At 42.1% G+C, this 18,730-nt stretch overlaps 1 protein-coding gene across 1 annotated transcript in view; it reads left to right on the top strand.

The window, feature by feature from the left end:
- The first annotated feature begins 10,919 nt into the window (after positions 1–10,919).
- Positions 10,920–18,730, top strand: part of LOC115822404 (pleckstrin homology domain-containing family G member 1) — a 29,339-nt gene continuing 21,528 nt past the window's right edge. Inside the window, exon 1 of the mRNA XM_030786240.1 lies at positions 10,920–11,054. The gene's annotated coding sequence lies outside the window, so the exon portion shown is untranslated. The remainder of the gene's footprint in view (positions 11,055–18,730) is intronic.

The raw sequence follows: 18,730 nt of genomic DNA, 5'->3' as shown, positions 1-18,730 counted from the left end.
GGAGCACACACACATTTACATGGACACACCTGTGTATGGAGAGCATACCATTTTCATCACTATTCATTGGATCCCACCTTGTTAACCTACTGACCGCAGACACACACATGAACACACAAAGCCAGCAGACGTTGCCTTATGAGATCTGACAAATCTGACAAGCTATTGAATGACGGAGGGAATGTAATAAAGGAAAGTATGGAGACACACACACACACACACACAGAGCAATTGGACAGTGTTTTTGAGATTAGTCTTCACACACATACACAGACAAACACTCTTAATCTTTTCAAACCTTTATTTACTTGTTAGACTTGCTCCCTTTCGAACCTTAGAGTGTATAGGGGAATCAAGAAACAGAGAACTGCTCTACTGGGACCAGAAGAACCCGACTGATCTGGGTTAAACTGGCCAAAGGAATAGAGAGAGAGAGAGAGAGAGGGGGGGGGGGGCTCTTTTGTCCTGTGGCTCTTGCATATCACTCTCTGTTCAGAGAGAGGGATAGAAAGACAGAGAAAGAAATCACCTGTAATCACATGGGTTTCTGTGTATGGCCATTTGTTGTTGTTGTTTAAAGCTTAACTTCTTGAAAAGAAGGAAACAGACAGCAGATGGCTACATAAAGACATTACATTATAGAGAATGAAAAAAAAAAAAACAAGGGCGGGGGAAAGAGAAAAAAAGAGAGGGAGAAAGAAAAATGTGTGGAAGGGGCAGTAGCAGTCATTGCCAAAGCATAAATGTAATTTATGTCACTGACTTTAGAAAGGCAAAAGAGCCCCCATTTAGCAGCTGTCTCTCTTTCTCTCTCTCTCTCTCTCTCTCTCTCTCTCTGTCTCTGTCTCTCTCTCCCTTTCTCTCTCTCTCTCTCTCTCTCTCTCTCTCTCTCTCTCTCTCTCTCTCTCTCTGTCTCTCTCTCTCTCTCTGTGATTTTAACATTCATCAATCATTAGTTGTGTTGAGTTTAATAGTGGTGCTGTAATAAATGTGTAGAGTGTGTATTTGTGTTTGCGGCTGTAAGCATGGTCTTCAGCCAGTCATTGTCTAAACTGCTTGACCGTTAGTCTTAATGGAAGCTGAAGATAGATATCCATTCCATTCTCTCACCAAGACACATACACACACGCGCGCACAAGCACACACATACACAGATATGCACACACACACACACACACACACACACACACACACACACACAGATGCTCACAAATATTTCATATGGAGAAAATATATTACTGCATGTTTCTCTCTTTCTGTGTCTTGATGAGAATATGTTTAGCGTGTCTCTGTTTTCTGTAGGTTGAAAACTACAGGAAAGTTTTCCCGTCAGGAACAGGAAGTTAGCACTGTTTATTTGTGGTGTAGACAAATGGCTATTTCCTGTCCGGGGGAGGCAAAAAAATGCTCGGTGCCAAAAATGGCACAGCCCCCATCAAACTTAATAGCACCCAACATTTGTGTGTGTGTCTGTGTGTGTAGTAGTAAGAAGAGTGTTTTTTTCTGACTGTTTATATTAAGAAAGGTCTCATGGTGCTGGTTTCTCTGTGCTTGTGGCATGACTTACTTGTGTGTGTGTGTGTGTGTGTGTGTGTGTGTGTTTTGAGCCATAAAATGCAATGGCCTCAGTTCATGTTGTTTTTTTGGGTCAAGGCCTCTCCCCCAATCCCAACAGCCCCTCACAATTCCTCCATCAAAGGTTATTTTAGGGGTGCCTTACACACACACGCGCGCGCACACACACACCCACACCCACAGGGAGAGAGAGAGAGAATATGCTAGAAACCTATCATCCCACACAGACAATTTGCTGGATAGATGCGATAGTAATCTTGTTTATGGTTTAGTCAGCCATTTTGAGACAACCACAAGACACAGGAAGCAAGGGGCACACAATGATCAACACCATATTAAGAATAATCAACACACACATGCACACACAGATGTTCTCTTTCAAACAGAAATGTCGGGATAGGGTGTGTATGTGTCTGTGTGTGTGTCTGTGTGTGTGTGTGTGAGTGAGTGAGTTGAACATGTGAATTTTTTGTTAGGCCACAGAAGCACAGCGAGTGTGTGTGACAAGCAGAGAGAAATTGCTCTCGTCCTTTGTTTTAATGTGTTGAGCTCCTGCTGAGCTGAAGGAAGCTTTTAAGAGCTTTCCCTGACAACCTGTCCACTCAGTCACACTCACACTGATGTAGGCCAGCAGTGTGAGTGTGAGTGTGTGTGTGTGTGTGTGTGTGTGAGGCTTTCAGTGTTCAGCATCAAGCCTAGACTTTAACAGATCTGTAAGAGTCAGTTGGAAAGCAGCTGTGATTGACTCTGACATGTTCTTTCACACATGTTATATCAACCATGGACGAGTAGAACACCATGAAGAGTTCCAACCTGTGTGTGTGTGTGTCAGTGTGTGTGCATGGGTGCGTGCGTGCACGCGTGTGTATTTGTATCAGGTGGTACGGACATTATAGACGTGTTTTTGATGTGAAGCAGCGGCAACGGTAAAGGAAGTGTCGGCGTGGCTGGCTTTGGCCTGGGCAGTGTCATTAGTTTTGTGTTATTGACCTCAACAGATGTGTGTCAGTCTGTCTTTATGTGCCCAGTGCTCTGTCACACACACACACTCTCTCTCTCTCTGTTTGTACGTGTGTGTGGCCGTCAGTATGCCCATTGTGCTCTCTGAGTGCAGCAGATGTCTCCTGAACAATGAGGTGGATAAATGAAAGGAAACGGTGTATAAATAGCTTAGCCTCTCTCTCTATGTGTGTGTGTGTGTGTGTGTTTCTGCAGCTGCACAGTATGGGTATGCCAGGGTATTCATACATTCCCCAAACCAACCAGACACCCCCTTTGCTTTTTTCTATATCTGTCTGTCTGTCTGTCTGTCTGCCTATCTGTCTATCTCTATCTGTCTTATCTCCATTAAAATTTGAATAAGAAATACCCTTTATTGGCTGGACTGTATGGTAAACAATGCTGCCAAAGCACGTAAGAGAACGCTTAACATTTGAGAAAGAGTGTGACCACATGTCAGAACAGGTTCATACTATCAAAAAACATTGACATATAGAGAGGCAAAAAGGATAGAGAAAAGACAATGAGAAGGTCATGGTGTTTGGGCTGTATGGAGGCTAAAGAACTCTCTGTCAGTAGTAGTGGGAGAGAGGCTGTGTAAGTTACAGACAGGAGTGAGCGACTATGCCTGTCTCTTATGAAGTCTGGAAGCTTTCCTTCGCTGTTAGGTTAAACACACGAGATCTGTCTCTGGATAGTGTGTGTGTCTGAAATCACTGAGGTTAATCAGAGACTGGTAGATGAATGTTACTTACCCAGCATCGACCAGTGGACTGTTTCCATAAGACTGCGTAGAGGTAGCATATCTTTTCATAGTATTCATGATTATCAACTGACCATTTGGTTACGTTATAATATTTTCAAGAGAAGTAGCTGTTTTGTTTGAGTGTGTGTGCGCGTGTGTGTGTGTGTGTGTGTGTGTATGTAACTGTGCACATTTTTGACCATGTCTGCACAGGTCTGAAATGTCTCATCCCTCTTATAAGAGTCGTCATGCTAAAAATACACTCACCCACACTTTCTCCACCCTTTTAAGCTCTCTCTTTTCCAGGACACTGTCCTTCCATTTGGCCTGACTCTTACATACACATACATAAACTAGGCCAGCCTCTGGCCCAAATACACTGTTTGAAAGTCATCATAATATTATCAGTTTCTGATGAGGCTTCAGTAGTAAATGTATAGATAGAGTGGCAGTAAATTCAAATGGTGTTTAATCAATCAAAGGTTACTGAAACCAAAACACTAATCATCAAGAAGCATTCCACTGTCAGGAAGAGATGTTTCATGGATGAAATTGTATCTAAGCATGAAAGGAAATGTGCATTAGTTGATATGGCGAGTTAGTCATGGATAACAGGACAACACATTGTCCCTTATGCCGTCTTTAACAGACTTCCCGATCCTGCGACTACAAAGTGAGAGCGACAAATTATTGACCAGATTATGAACAGTATGCAAAACCCAGTTACAAAGTTACAAAAACAAATACAGAAAACCAGTGATACATAACACAAAAAAACCCCTAAAGTGTTTGATTTAATAACTCCACCAACAAACACCTAAGAAAAATATTTTAAATGTCCTTTATGTCAAACAGGCTTAACTTTCCTTATAGTTACGGCCAGCGTACATTTTACCAAACCCTGGTCTGGTCATCATCATTCTGTGGCCCCATAGTAGCGGAGTTAGCTTTTCCTAATACTCCCTTCTGTCTCTGTCTGTCTGTCTGTCTGTCTGTCTCTCTCCTTTGCTCTCTCTCTCGTAACAGATTTCAGACATATGCAAACAATGTTTAACTTCTCATAGAAAGGACTAACACTTGAGACTTTTTTTCCTCTTCTGGAAGCTTCCGTCTCCTTATCTAGTGGCTAGAGGGACTGAGACTCTACAATGCTGGATTCAGTGAGGCCATGGGTCTGATACAGGGGTTTTAAAGCTGTAGAATGACCATTCAGAAAATCAGTGATTGTGAACTGAAAGTCTCCTCTCCAGAGTAAACACAGCTGACTAAATCTCGAATTTTGCTGATTTTTTCCCCCTCCCAATCCCTTCTCCATAGAAGTGTAGGTATCAAAACAAATTCAGGCCACTTGAACTCATTTGTGTGCATTGTGCAAATGTGTTAATTTTGGTTAGTTTGTCTCTTGTCAGACTTTGTTACTTACAGTTATACAGTCGTAAATGTGCGGAATTTGAAATTTGAGTAAACCGAAGATATATCTATATGTTGTTCTAGAACCTCTCTCTCTCTCTCTCTCTCTCTCTTTCTCTTTCTTGTCCCAGTTCCTGCGTTCTGTGACACTACCGTAGGGACCTAAGCAGGGCTGGATGTGGGTGGGGGGTGTCGTCACAGAGCTCTCTGATGCCCTATATTACCGACACACTTGATCTGAAACTTAACACAAGCATACTCTAACTGAGGATGAGAGAGAGAGAGAGAGAGAGAGAGAGAGACAGACAGACAGACAGACAGATGGCGGGGGGGTGTAAGCCTGGAGAAGCCTGTAGAGGTGTACACTTTGGGCTTTAGATCAGAAGTGACAAACTCCATTCCTGCAAGTACTCAAACCATGAAGTACACCTCTTGAATTCACTTATTAAGTCACCTCCAGAACTGAGGAGGGTGGCTAAATGGTGAGATCACATTTGTATTGTGTGGTTCAGTGACACATTTATGGACACTGTGGTCTTGCAGTCTGGAGTCTGACACCTGTGGGTGAGAGAGAGGTTTTTAAGGTGGGCTGAAAGGTCAGGTTGTTGAGAGATAGTGGTAGGTTTGGGTTTCATAATGTTGCTGTTGGCAGGAGCCTTCAGATTGTGACTGATGATCATGGTGGATCCTGTGAGAGCTGAAAAAAAACAGTAACTTAGAGTTAGTAAATATGGGTTTGGAAACACACCTGGTGCTTTGAATATGATGTTAAAGATTGTGGAATACAGAGGTTTCAGGGTGGGGACTTAATGAGTGTGGTTGAGAAGTAGCCTTCCACTTCAAGTAAAGCAGGTTAAAAGGTTTGGTTTGCATGAGAGGGTGGGTTTCAAATCTAGATTCTGAGATGTGGAAATAATGCTTAATTCAGGCTGTGGATCATAGTTTTGAACAGTAGACAGCTCTGGAACATTCCTGAGTGCTGCTGGAGAGCATGATGAGGATCCATACTGACTACGTCATTCCCAGGGCTTCAGGCCCATGTCCAGACACAAATCGTTGGACAAAAGGAGAACAACTGTTCACCTTGACCTCAGAGAGGCTTCATGTGACAAAACAGACTCACGCTGATAATTCAACTGACTGACGGACCAAGACAGGCTGAGAGACAGGCAGTAGAAATCTCTTTTACTCTGTGTGTGTCTGTGTGTGTGTGTGTGTATACACATGTGCATGTGCATGAGTATGAGGATGTGTCTGTATGAGTGTGTGTGCATGTGTATGAGTGTTGCATGAGTGTGTGAGTGTGAGGATGTGTGTGTGTGTGTCTGTCAGAGAGAGATGTGTGCGGTAGTGAGTTGGGTGTGACTGTTTTCCGTTTGGCCTAGGGGTGTCAGGTTAATCCGTTCCCAACCTTTACAAGCAGGAAGACTCTTAAAACCTTCACTGTACATGTGTACTCAGAGGATCCCTCTCTCACCTGGGAGAACGTTACACGCTAAGCTAGCAAAGTGGGAGGTACTGTGACATGTCAGTGAAACAGGGACCGCAAACCCCAGTGTTTAATGCAAGATCTTACTCCTGATTAGCCTTTAAAAGTACTGAAATCACCGTACTGGTTTTCATAGCTAAAACAAGCTTATTTTGCCAACACTTAGTAGTCAGAATTGGTCAGTCTTTGACAGATAAAGTTTAGGGTTCCACTATGTCTCACAGAAACATGTTTGGCAAACATAATTGATGAACTTAATGACTGGTGTTGGGTGGAAAAATGATTCTATCACCTTAATTGATTAGCATAAGCTGATTACTGTTGTAGTGTAATTAGCACAGTATGATTAGCATGTGCTACAGTTGACTCCACATATTCCAGATTTCAGAAAAGCCATTAGAATTTAACTGTAGCATATGAACCAGGACATCTTTCCATTTACAATACACTAACACGGCAGGACCCTGTTCATCTAGCTTAACCACAGATTATACAGATTATAAAATTGATACAGACAGCTTTTGGTGGATAGTGGATTAATGAGGAATTTTAATTGAGAAGATGAATGTTGTTTTGTAATGGAGTGATTATCACTTGTTTTTTTGTTTTTTTATAACTTTCTATTTTGTTCACTTTTGCTGTGTCAGCGTATTTCTCATGTTCTAACATATCTGAGTTCTTTTCTTAATACTCACATCTGTGTCTTATTATGTGTGTGTGTGTATATGAGAGAGAGAGAGAGAGAGAATGTGTGTGTGCGCGCGAGTGTGTGTTAGAGCGTGCGTATGAAATGTCTAAAAGCAGAGTTTAAACGCAGAAAACCTTTAATTAGCCAGACGTGTGCCCTCTTGTTTAATGGTTTGGCCACTCTGAGCCAACACTGAGAAAATCTTGCCTAGAGGAGTTACTGTTCCTCACTTCACCTCTCTCTCTCTCTCTCTCTCTCTCTCTCTCCAAACTACTGAGGTAGTCCTGCTGCTGGTATGCCTTAACAGTGGAACTGTTGTGCTGTGTTTGCATTTGCCAGTCTTTGTCAAGTGTGACATGTTGAGCTTCCTGAAAACAAAGAAGACTCAAAGCCCCAAATGTGCCTCTTAGACTGAGATCTGCATAAGACTGTCCGATACAAAAGTCATATCAAAGATGTCCAGAAACACAACATGCTCAGACACACACAAATGAATTGCCCCATACTAGATTCACAAGCTCTTTTAAATATGGCCAATCACCAAACAGAAACCTCTGTCTAACTCCTCTTATTCTCCTCAGCAACCCATTACAGTGACTCATCACTGTGTTTATTCTCCTCAGGACCCCAGTACAGTGACTTATCACTGTGTTACTGAATGCCCAGTGACAAGAGTCCTACTGGAATATCCTGTGGCCCAGTCAGATGCTCGTGTGCACGCACACACACACGCACACACACACACATACAGAGGAAGAGAGAGAGAGTGAGAGAGAGAGTGACTATGAACTTAATGCCATATTGCAAAGACAGTGGTTTCAGTCGTAATACTAAACACATGGGATAGCTATACTGACTTGGACATTATATAATTATGCCTGTGTGTGTCTATGCACACACACGCGCGCGCGCACACACACACAAGGCAGAAATCTCTCTGTGTGTGTGTGTATGTATATGCGTATATTTTAAGAACACATTACAGGTGGTTAGTAGGGCGGTTATTTATATAAATAATATATAATATAAATAGACATATATACACACTCAGACACTTCAGAAGGCTCTCCAGAAACTCCCTATGAGTTTGTATGTACAAACACATGCAAGAGAGAGAGTTTTACAGAGAACGGCAAAGTCGAATGCTTCACACATGTTTGCGGGTAATTGATCAATTACAAAATGTTGCTATTCAGCGCATTACATTTCGGTCCACACGAATGTTACAACATTCACACAAGCAAATGACTCAATAATGTATTATGAATTACTATCATAATAGAGCTCTGTCAGCTCTCCTTCATTGTTTATACCATTAAACACACTGTGTAACCAGTTCCACTGAGGAACTGGTCCTTTGTTTGATAAGAAAAAATCAGTGATGAATGTATCAAGGAGATAAGTGCTTTATATAAATAGAAGTAATGTCATACAGACATAATCACAGAGTGACTGTGTGGGTTACGCCATCTGACTCAAGGCTTGTGTAGATGATGTCACATCCTGTTTGCTCCCCAATCACCAAACATCCGGGGCAGGAAGTGTTGTTGGCTTCCTGCTGCTCGGGTGAACGTGCGTTATGAGTGACCACCTGGCCAGAGTATGGAACATTTGCAGTTATTTCTGACTAATTTCGTCATTCTGTGTTCCTGTTGGATAAACATTCACTCATTTGTCAGAGTGAAGTAACTCTCAGCCAATAAGAGGAGCTGTTCAACATGGTCTTCCCTCCTTCCTATTTGACTCAGCCAGTCATGTGATATTAGATATGATATGTGATGATGTCAGCGTGTTATATTAAGATGGTGGTTTTTACTCTTTTCTTTTCTGGATCTGGGTGGAAGTTCACCTGTTGAAAAATGAGTTTAAAGTGTATTGTCTAAATTGGAGAGCACAAATGGTATCAGGTGATGTGAGTGTGATAGTGTATGTTAGTATTGTATAGTTCATCATGGGTGTGTCCTGGGAATATCCAGGTTAGAATAACAGATTGACCCAAATCTATCTTGTACCCAAACATGCACCCAGCACCTCTCACCTCTGTGTGTGTGTGTGTGTGCGTGTGTGCGCGTGTGCGTGTGCGCGCGTGAGGGTGTGTGTGTGTGGGTTGGTTGAATTGTTGTAGTCTTGAGGAGGTGAGATTGCGATGGCATATTTGCCATACCAGTCTGTTACAATGAAAGTCTAATCATGTTGAATGGAAAGGATCCAGTGCTGACGGCAACAACATTTCAATCCTAGGAAGTGTTTACCAGGAATGACCACTTACTGGCCTTTACGGAGGGGATTTCCACTTACTTTGTGTGTGTGCGTGTGTGTGTGTGTGTGTGAGTGAGTGAATGGGTGGGTGGGTGGGTGTGTTCATGTGCCCAGGTTCTGTCCTTTCAGGTGCCTGAGTGAAAGCAGAGAGGTGTGGGTCATAGCTGATAACTCAAGGTTATTTCTCTGTCTTTTTTTCCGCTCCTCAGTATCATCCTGGTCATCTTTTTCTTCCTGGAGAACTCTTAGGACACCTTTGATCTGAGCTACTTTTAATGTTTCTGCTCCTTTTTGACTTTAGCCATGGCTTTATAAACAGTTTTTCTGTCATTCTGTACCTAACTATTTGTTCCTCTCTGTTCTTGCGTACCATCTAAAAAAAAATCAAAGTCCAAATGGAACATTAGAATGTTAGAGCGAAAGAACAAAACTTTAAACCAGTTCAAAGACGCTCTTAGAACATTGGAATGGGTCTATTAAATACTAACAGCAGCAGCAGCAACAACAACAAAAAGGTGTTATAGTGATAGTATCCTAAGCTTACCCATGTTACACTGTAACTAAAGTGAAAAAAAAAATCATTATGCCTGTTAGCATGATGCCAGCTTGCTAGCTAGCTAAAGGAGAATGTGAATTTTACAACAGACATAACTCGCATTCATTATCCATTTACCATATTGAATCTGACGTCATAATAAATCATTAACTGCCCAGCAGCCAGTTGGACCATTAGCTTGTCTGAGGTAATAACAACCAATGATGTCCCTGCTGCTCCTTGGTAGCACAAACAATTTAGCCAGATCAGATTGCCTGTATTTTAGCTGCTATCGCTACTAGGACTCCAGTCATAACTCTGCTGGGTGAATCAGTCCCACTAACACATTCTTGATGAGTGGCCATGGCTCGAGGTGTCAGGGAAATTTGTTTTTTTGAAAAACAGAAAAAGAAAAAGCTGATTTAGTCCTATCAGTTCAGTGACTAATACACTCTGGTCTTTCACAGGTACAAGTCAACTCTTCAACTTCTCAGACAGAAAGCACATAGTGATCCTGTATTGCGTAATCCCAAAGTTTTAAGCACCAGTGGAATGAGGGAAAAGACCATGGACAGTGGTTAAGTTTAGCAGGTAGCTGTTGCCAACTTGTCCAAACCGAGATGGACGGGAGCCATTGTAGTTTAACCCTACCGTTTTGTCTCTCGTTTTCTCTATCTTGTTTTTTCTTTGTCTTTGTGGCACTGTCTCTTAGATGTGACCCACTTGTGTCTGCTCTGGGTTTTGCACTCCATTGTCTCTCTCTCACTGTCTCCATCTCCTCTCCATTTGCCTTAACCCCCCCCCCCCCTCTCTCTCTCTCTCTCTCTCTCTCTCTCTCTCTCTCTCTCTCTCTCTCTCTCTCTCTCTTCTCTCTCTCTCTCTCTCTCTCTCTCTCTCAATCTCTCTGTCTGCGTTCTGTAATTTCTCTAATTTGTGTTGCCTGCAGCACTGGCTATGATCCACTTATTCTAATGTCAGTCACTTGCTCACTTTCCGCATGAGACTGGGACAGAGAAGTAAGTGTGTGTGTGTGTGTGTGTGTGTGTTACGATAGGCAGACTCTCTCTCTCTCTCTCTCTCTCTTTTCCTCCCTCCCTGTCTCATTTAGTCTCTATCCTCCTGATCTGTGTGCTGAGCTCATAGAGGTGTGGACGCTTTGGAGGGATCTGCCCATCCGAGTCGGAGAAAGAGACACAACCTCCGTGTGTGTGTGTTCGCTTGTTAGAGAGATACATAGCGTACGAAATCTAGCCTAAACATCTGACAATGGAATTAAACTCCACCAACCTGACAAGGATTTTACTATTACGAATATCATCATCAAGGATACAGCAATAACCAGGAGGCTTTTACGGTGAGGATATGAGAATAAATAGATAAAGCTGATGACAATAAATAGATATAGCGTATTCTTATTTTTATATATATATATATATTTTTTTTTTTTCATTTCTGTTTCCATGTTTTGTGGAAGCTGCCAGATGAAATTGGTAACATCTTGTTATTTTAGAGGTTTAGAGTTACAACTGTTGGACGCCCAAGTACTAAACTGAAACTTTGCCCACAGCAAACATGACTTTTAGAATTGTACGTCTCTCTCTCTCTCTCTCTCTCCCTCTCCTCCTCTCCCTCTCTTCTTTTCATACGAAGTTAATTGTAGGTAGTGGTGAGGTTGGCAACAGCGGACTAACATTATTTAGAGGAGCTGCTTAATTTGACGTGGAGCTAATGCTAGCCTTCTCCAGTCAGGGAAATAACTCTGTATACTGCTGGGCAAATTACCACCAACTGACAACAGGCGCCACACACACATACTACACAAACAGAGCTTCAACAGTATGAGAGTGGAAGGACCGAGGGGAGATTTGAATGAAAAATAGTACATTTGTTGAAGTGAATGTAAGATATGTGTGTGTAAGTGTGTGTGTGTGTGTAAGTGTGTGTGTGTGTGTAAGTTTGTGTGTGAGTGTCTGTGTGTCTAAGGCCGAATATTTGAGAATGCTAGAGATTTGCACTGTGTATTAGGACTTAATCATAAGCCTACATGTTGTGTCCTACATGTGGTGTTTGACACTTGAATGTGTTTCTGATTTCACTGCGTCACAAACAAGAAAGAGAAAGTGGGGGAGAAGTGTGTGTAGATGAGGAAGGAAAAGAGAGTTTGAGGATTTGAGAGACTGTTTGTAAAGTCAGACTGGTAAATTGTCTCCATATCATTCTCTGTGGCTGTCTTCCCTATAATGACACTGTTTTTAATTATCCCGCTTTAACGCTCATTATCTTATGCTTTAAGAAAAAGACTTTTACACACACAGACACACACACACACACACACACACACACACAGAGTAGGACACACACATGCTTTTTTTTCTGTTTGGTGGAGGAAGACACTTTGGTCTTTTCCTGCTGACTCCTTGCCCTGAAAGTTAATCTGAATCCAAACACCATTTCCTTCTTTAGTGTACACACACACACACACACACACACACACACTGGCTCACTAAGAACCTACTTAATGCAACTGTTTCTCTCTTTATCGTTTTTTCCCTCCACCAATGATGAAGCAATCAAAACAAAAACTGGGGTGTCCACTATCAGTCCCATTGAGACTTGTGTGTGTGTGTGTGTGTGTGTGTGTGTGTGTGTGTGTGGGTGTGTGTGGGTGTGCTTGTATCATAACTGAATTATTATTAAATGCAGATCAGCCTTAGAAACCACTTGCTCCCTTTTTCAAACCTGCAGAGAAATCTGCTCCTTGAGACAAGACAACCTTAAAATGGACAACTTACACAGGGAAAGGCTTTCGGTACCAGATCCTCTGTCTCATATCGACACAGAGTGGCAGCCACACTTCAGTTAAAATGTCTTATTCCCAGCTTGTCTTCTACATTAGAAACTCTGTCATCTCATTGGATTATTTGTTTGTCAGTTTAACCACTACAGCCAATATATTTCAAATGTATGAAGTCTGGCCTTTTGTGGTCGATTTTTGAGTAACAGCTGTGATAGCTTTTCAGTAGCTATGTCTGAAATCTTTTGGTGATTTTTGTTTATTTGGGCTCTGTTCTGTTTTTTTTCTGCCTCTGTGTCTGTTTTACAGAATACCAATGAATACATAATGATTTTCTGTTCTGTTCATGTGAGCGTGAATTAGTTTGTTTAAACTAGTGTATGTGTACTGTGCGTGTGACTTTTATCCTGATGCATTTTAAGATTTAAGGACTTACGGTTACATTACTCTCTGTCTTGCCAACTCACACACACACACATTCTCACACCCACAAATGTCCTACTTCTGGGGTGACACACAGCAGGCAAATAGGAAACGTACAACCAGGACAAATACACACACTCACACACACACACACACACACACACACACACACACACACTCACTCACTCACTCCGCTATTAAACAAGCACTCTCCCAACCCCCATCGTAGAATTACTCATGTCGTTAAGATCCTATGGATTAGACTCAAACTCTCTTCTCAACTATCCCTTTTTGTCTCTCTCTCTCTCTCTCTCTCTCTCTCTTACACACACACACACACACACACACACACACACACAGAAAAAGAGCTTTCTCATACCGTCACATTTTGCTCTGTTACTACAAATTCCACTTTATAAAATTTTTTGCCATCAGAGAGAGAGAGAGAGAGAGAGAGAGAGAGAGAGAGAATGTGTGTGTATATGTGTGTGAGAGAGAGAGAGAGAGAGAGAGAAAGAGAGAATGTGTGAGTGTGTGTGAGAGAGAGAGAGAGAAAGAGAGAGAGAGAGAATGTGTGAGTGTGTGAGAGAGAAAGAGACACAGAGAGAAGAAGAGAGGCAGTGAATGAGTATGAGTCTTTGTGTATCTGGATGGACTCAGTGAAGTTTGTACATTGTTTTCATGGTGAAGTAAAGATTTAATGACTATCTGCTTTTATGCCTCCTGCCGCTCCCTACATCCCTGACTGAGGGGCTACTGCTAACCTGTTGCCATAACAACAGCTACTCAACAACTTGGACCTTTCTGACAACTCCCCCACCACCTTCATCACTGTGTGTGTGAGTGTGTGTATTTGTGCGTGCACATTCGCGTTTATTTTGTATGGAGTGAGGCCTCAGATTCAAGAAGGCCTAATTAATCAGATCTTATTGAAAAGAACCTTTTACCACACGCTCTGTCTTTGTCTCTTTGTCATGCACTCTCACACACTTTCACATTCTCTCTCCCTCTCTCTCTCTCACACACACACACACACACACATGCACACAGATGATGCATGACTGTTTATAACATGCATACAGAAGTCTGATGTGTCTAAAGTGAATTTACGTGTGTGTGTGTGTGTATGTGTGTGTATTGGTAAGTACTCCAGGATTATGTGTGTGTATAAGTATTGCCTGGCATGTTAGGGTTGCGCATATGTGTGTGAGTGTGTTCATGCGTGTGTGCATGTGTGTATATGTGTGTGTACTGGTCAGAGTGCTGAGGTTGAGTGGTTGGCTGTCTTTTGGGTCATTGGATTTCAATAGCCCTACTGCTGAAGTATTGTTAAGCCACTGGCCTGTGGTCTCCTTCTGTTCCGATGTGCGTGTGCGCGCGCGTGTGTGAATGGTCTTTATCTCATATTGTCTCTGGTTCTAGTCCTGTAGCGTTTTCATTGGCGGTTTACTGTCCACTAGGTGTAAATTGTTCTCTTGGGGTTGGGTGAGTTAGCAGGTGTGTATGTCTATGTTTGTGTTTCCATTGTCTTACACTTGTGTTACACTTCCATTGTCTTACACTCACATACAGTTAATGCTTCACTTCACTTTAAATAAAGCCGATATCACTCAGTGTTTACCCATTAACACGAAACAGTTATTTTAACCCAAACTTCAAACATAGCACAAGTTCTCTAATTTTGTTGAACAGAAATAATTTGAAATTTTGGTTTTGTGTTCTTTTTGTAGTTGTAGCTATGTTAGCCTGACATGAAGGAGAAATTCTTTTTTTTTGTTTTGTTTTGTTCTGTTTTTGTTTGTTTTGTTTTTTACACTTGAATGACTTTTTAAAATGACTCATCTTTAAATTAATGAATACAGACAGATCTTTACTCAGTGTTTATAGAGCTTCGTACACAATGAGTCTGTCCTAATTTTTTTTTTCACCACTAATAGTTATTTGGTTATTCGTTTTTTTTCAAACATCAAACATTTTTTGACCAATTAAGATGCCCCAATCTCTCAGTCTGTCTGTGAGGCCCCCTGTCTCTTTCTCTTCCAGTCTGTCTTACTGTTTCTCCCTCTCTCTGCTTCACTCCCTGTCTTATACCTATAAATATCATGTCGTTTGTTCATCTGTATCATCGTTTTATCATATTGCTGTGTCTGCTTCTCTTGACAATGGAGTAAAAAGTTGTGTAGGGAGACAAGTGTGTGTGTGTGTGTGTGGGGGGGGGGGGGGGGGGCTTTTGTATGGGGCTGTTTGCAGCTATTGATATAGGATAAGGGGGAAAAGGACCCCTCCTCCATCAGTTTTGAAGTGTGTATGCGCGTTTGTATGTGTGTGTGCTCTGTCTGTTGTAAATCTGATAACTATAGTCCTACCACCTCCTGTCATTCTCTACAAACACTTACATACAGAGAGAGAGAGAGAGAGAGAGAGAGAGAGAGAGAGAGAGAGAGAGAGAGAGAACAAACTGACTGAGTAAACGCACTGTGGCACAAAGGGAGAATGCTGGTTTACTGAGTAAAAAAAACAGGGAGAGAGAGAGGGAGAGAGGGAGGGAGGCAAAAAAGAGGGGAAATATAGAGGGAGAGAAAGAGAAAGAGGAACTTCAAGTTTCAACTCCTTGTAATTTGCTGTTGTGGGAGAGGGGTGGAGCTATGGGGAGGGAGTTTTTGGACAGAGACAGAGCAAGCCAGCCGGCCCATTCAGTGCATGACGGATACAGAGAGAAGGAGCAAGAGAGAGAGAGAGAGAGAGAGAGAGAGAGAGAGAGAGAGAAGGGTCAGTTTTCACTATATCTAAGAGCGTGTGCGAGACTTGAACATATACACGCCCGTGAGCACACACACACACACACACACACACACATAGAAGTCCCGTGCAGGCAAAAGGACTGTATTACTCTGTGGGAATGTTGGGAAGTATTGTGGCAATAAGAGGACTGGATAAATAGGAATACTTCGCTTTCGCACAAGGAAATATGACTGTACACAGGACTTGCCTTTAAAGCCTGCCTCTGAATTCCGAGTGGAAGCATTATGCCCACTGGTAAGACAAATCTGTAATTCTAAAATCCTTTCTTTACAAGGGAACCAAGCAGAAAGTTCCAAAAACATAGCTTTTTTTTCCCCACATGTCTTTATTATTATGTTTTGTTGTGGTTCAGGTATATTTTGTAGGCTTTATTTTATTTTTTCTTATGAAGAAAGAGGATTATGTGTTTGATTTCATGCCCTAGACACGGCAACATTCATAATGAGATTTGGATGCATGACAGAGCGTCTGAGGAGTCTGTGGGCTTCTGTGTGTGTGTGTGTGTGTGTGTGTGTGTGTGTGAGTGAGAGAGAGAGAGAGAGAGTTTGTATGCATGTTATGTGTTTTTATTTTCCTGCTATTGGTTTGATATGAATGCAGAGTATATATATTTGTTTTCCTGGGCTTTGTTTTTTTTAGTTGTTTGTTTGTAATCGCATGCTGGTGCTGACTAAGGCAGGACAGAGTGAGCGTGGTGTCTCATTGCCTGCTAGCTGTTCTGACAGAAATGTTGATGGTAAATTTTATGGACTCCTTTTGTACTGTTAAGGCATGTTTCACAGCTCTTGGTTAGGTGTGCGTTTTAGTTGCTCAATATTTTCAGTATGTTATTCATTTGTGCTTATGTGTGTGCGCGCGCATTTGTGTATGTGTGTGTGTGTGTGTGAGAGAGAGAGAGAGAGATGCTTACTCTATTTCTCTCACTGATTGTTATTGTGACAGATTTATCCACTGACCCTCTTAATTCTCTTTCTTCTCTCTCTCTCTCTCTCTCTCTCTCTCTCTCTCTCTCTCTCTTTCTCCCACCCGTGACCCAAATTAGTCTCCCATAGGGGTGAGGGTTAGGGGGTGGGTAGAGACATAATAACAGTTTAGAGGAGCTTTAGACAATAGAAACTCTCTTGAGACATCTGCCCCAAAGCATGCCCCCCTGCACTCCCACCCAGCCCCCACGGGAATCCATCCAGCTGTGGGGGGGAGGGAGGGGGGAGAAAAAAGATCAATAAAAGGTATAAAAGGTGGATTGGATGTTTCTACGTCAAAGTTCCTGCCATTTTTCTCAATGCGGGAGCTTTTAACACGGCCAAGCACTGCTTTTTGTTCATAGTTTTCCTCATGAATGTTTTGCATGCGGACTCTGTGGTTTTTGAAGGTTAATGTTATAACTTAAGCTCTGAGCTCTGGGGGTCATCTGTTACTTAGCAAAGGAAGGCGTATGTGTGATGCTGAATGAAATCCTGCTCAAATCTCTGGTGGATGGCAGCATCTGTGTGTGTGTGTGTGTGTGTGTGTCTATTTAAAGGGTGGCTTTGGGTTTCTCAGAGCTCAAAAGTGTCTCACTGAAATCTAATCAGAAGGCAGGAGTGGAGTGACAGTGTGTCACGATCCGGCAGGCAGCCGTGCATGTGTGTATGTGCATGTGTGTGCGTGTGCGTGCGTGTACATTTGATAAACCTCATTTATCCATTAAAATACAGCCCTGTCCACTGTCAGGTACTTAACTACCTCATGGACTTCCAGCGTTCTCTTGTCCTGCTTTAGGTAATTACACATTTACCACTGTGTCATAAATGTGTAATTAACAGTAGTAAAGTTTGTTCTGTGAGAACCAAACCCCCTGTTCACGTGTTAGTGTGGATGCTTTGCTTTGGGCCAGTACTCATACACATACATGTGTTCTGCACAGCGTCACAAAAAAAGAAAAGGATATAGCCGAACGTCACGATTTTATTTACCATCTGTCTGAACCAGTCTTCCAGGTGCTAGACTGAATAAAACATTCTACAGCAGCAACCTCAGACAAATACATCAGGTTTCAGGCAACATTTAATGAAGGACTCCATGCCGGCAGATGGCATAACTGTTCCCATTAAATAGCAGGTACTGTTATGTTGTGGCTGCCCCATGCAAGAAGCTCAGAAAATGACAACCGGTTATTGACAAACACAGCTGACGAGCTCAATCAAGTCATCAAAGTACGAGGCAGATGTCTAACTGCATTTCTGTTTAAAAATCTGTACAGAAATACAGAAAATCGATAGCAGTCATGTTTTATGCAAGCTTTGGCATGCTTCAGTTTAAAAAAATTGCCAAAAATTCATAGCATTTAAGAGTATTAACTGTTAAATTCAAGCAAATTTGACCAAGGCTTTATATATGAATCGCATTTTCCTCTCTCTCTCTCTCTCTCTCTCTCTCTCTCTCTGGAGTTAAGTCCAGTCATTTGAATGCCAGTAATGTGTCTGAAAAAGGATATCTCACTTTCACGCTGTGATCTTTACTCAGGCCAATGGTGTGTCATCTCCCTGACATTATAAAGTCTTTATTGTCCTCAGAGGGGGAAAACAGTACAAAGCTACAAGGTATTAAAGACTCATTAAAAAAACAAAATGCTGAGATTCAAGAAGAGGCAGTGTTTACCTGAGATAATGGAAGACAACGTGCTGTATGAAAAAAAATATCTGAAGTATCTAACGTATTCTGTTTTTATCTCTGTGACTAAAACTGGGGAAAAACTGAGGTGATGGAGAGATAAAATGAGTAAATGAGAGTTTACGGGAAGCGATGAAGAGAGAGAGAGAGAGAGAGGGAGAGAGGGAGGGAGTGAGAAAGAGAAAAAGAAGAGGGGAAGAGAGCCTGAGAGCTTGACTAATGACTTTGAACTCCCTCGTTTCTTTATTTTTCCCCCCTCGTTCACAGGGTGAGGCTCTGTCTGATATTATCACCCGAGACAGAAACGACAGGGAATTCCACCAGCCGAAAGCACACAAACACACACACACACACACACA

Source organism: Chanos chanos, chromosome 10 (assembly GCF_902362185.1).
Source record: "Chanos chanos chromosome 10, fChaCha1.1, whole genome shotgun sequence".
In the NCBI taxonomy this organism is placed as follows: domain Eukaryota; kingdom Metazoa; phylum Chordata; class Actinopteri; order Gonorynchiformes; family Chanidae; genus Chanos; species Chanos chanos.
The sequence above is the reverse complement of the archived record's forward strand: the minus strand, read 5'-3'. Positions and strand labels throughout refer to the sequence as shown.